This window comes from Echinops telfairi, unplaced genomic scaffold, assembly GCF_000313985.2.
Source record: "Echinops telfairi isolate 266 unplaced genomic scaffold, ASM31398v2 ScPeMD7_7469;HRSCAF=8507_0, whole genome shotgun sequence".
NCBI lineage: Eukaryota > Metazoa > Chordata > Mammalia > Afrosoricida > Tenrecidae > Echinops > Echinops telfairi.
The window spans coordinates 48,039,564-48,040,913 of record NW_022111372.1 but is presented as its reverse complement, the minus strand read 5'-3'; positions in this window follow the sequence as shown (position 1 = coordinate 48,040,913).

Here is a 1,350-nt window from a genome sequence, read left to right as displayed (position 1 = left end):
GTCAACGTTTGTACTATTGTGCTGAACACAAATGATGTATGTACGGATTGTGAAGAATTGTTTGAGCCCCTAATAAAATGATTATATAAAAAAAGATCTCCTTGTGGTACAGTAGTTGGGGGAGTTCCAGTTATCAATTCTATGCCTGATAGAAAAGAGGAAGAAGGAATGGCATAAAAATACTCGTATGGGACTTCTGGGATGATGGCGACTGAGTAACACATACCAGAGGGACTCCGCAGAAATCATCCCAGGAGAGTTCCTAAGAGAGAAATTCAACACTGCTGGATCACAGGAGGAGCATCATAAAGATAAGTAGGCACAGATCCACAAGGTTTTGAGGGGCTGGGAGCTTTTGGCTTACCACAGTGGAGTCTGGCTAGGGCTTGACCTTAGCCCTGCCACTATCTCTGCCAGAGCTGAGACCATTTGGAACCCATAAGGGGACTTAATCTCAACACAGCCACAGTTTGATGCCACCTGCCTCAGGACAGGGACTAGAACCTTGCAGCTCCACAGGCAGGGATCGGGGTTCAGCTCCACTGTTACTTTTGTTTTCCTCTCTTTTCTCTATCCCCCCACAATCTGGGAGGGCTGTGCAGAGGCTTTATCTCAACACAGCGGCAGATTGCTTCCGCCTTGGGGCAGGGATTAAACCCTTGAAGCTCCACGGGCAGAGCTGGGCTCAGCTATATTGTTACTTTTGTTTCCCTCTTTTCTCTCTATCCTCCCACAGTCTCAGCGGGCTTATTTTTAATTTTTTTCACCTCTTTGTCTCGTCCCTGTTCTCTTACACCCCACTGCCGACCTCCAGACCACTCCCCTTATCCTAGGGCATTTACTTCTGCCCCCCCATACAGCTAGATGAATCCACCTTGTGGAGCATAGCCCAAGGCTGGAGTAAGCCTGGCTGACCTCCACCACGGGATACTCTGCCCAAATTTTTACCGGGGAATTCCTGCCTGTGTGGCTGAGGGAGATCCTATTTTTCCTCTGTTGTCCCATGTGGCTGAGGTAACTTCCTCTCACCTAATTTAGTGCCTCACATAGCCTAAGGCAGCTCAGCCAACACTCGACAACACTCCAAGTTGCTGCAGGAACCTCTGCCCAATCTCTACAGTGATCTACCTGGTCAAGGCAGCTCTGCCCAGGATTTGCGCTATTATACACCAAAGCAGGAAAACTACCAGCCTCCTGGAGCACTCCCCTGAGAGGGAGAACACATTGGTAGGCTAATCCCATAGTGAAATTACCTGTAGGCATTTCGAAGAAGCATTACTACAAAACTCCCAGAGACAGCTAGTGCTCTTCGACTCCCTGGAAAATGGCACCTGGCTACTCTTAAAAAAA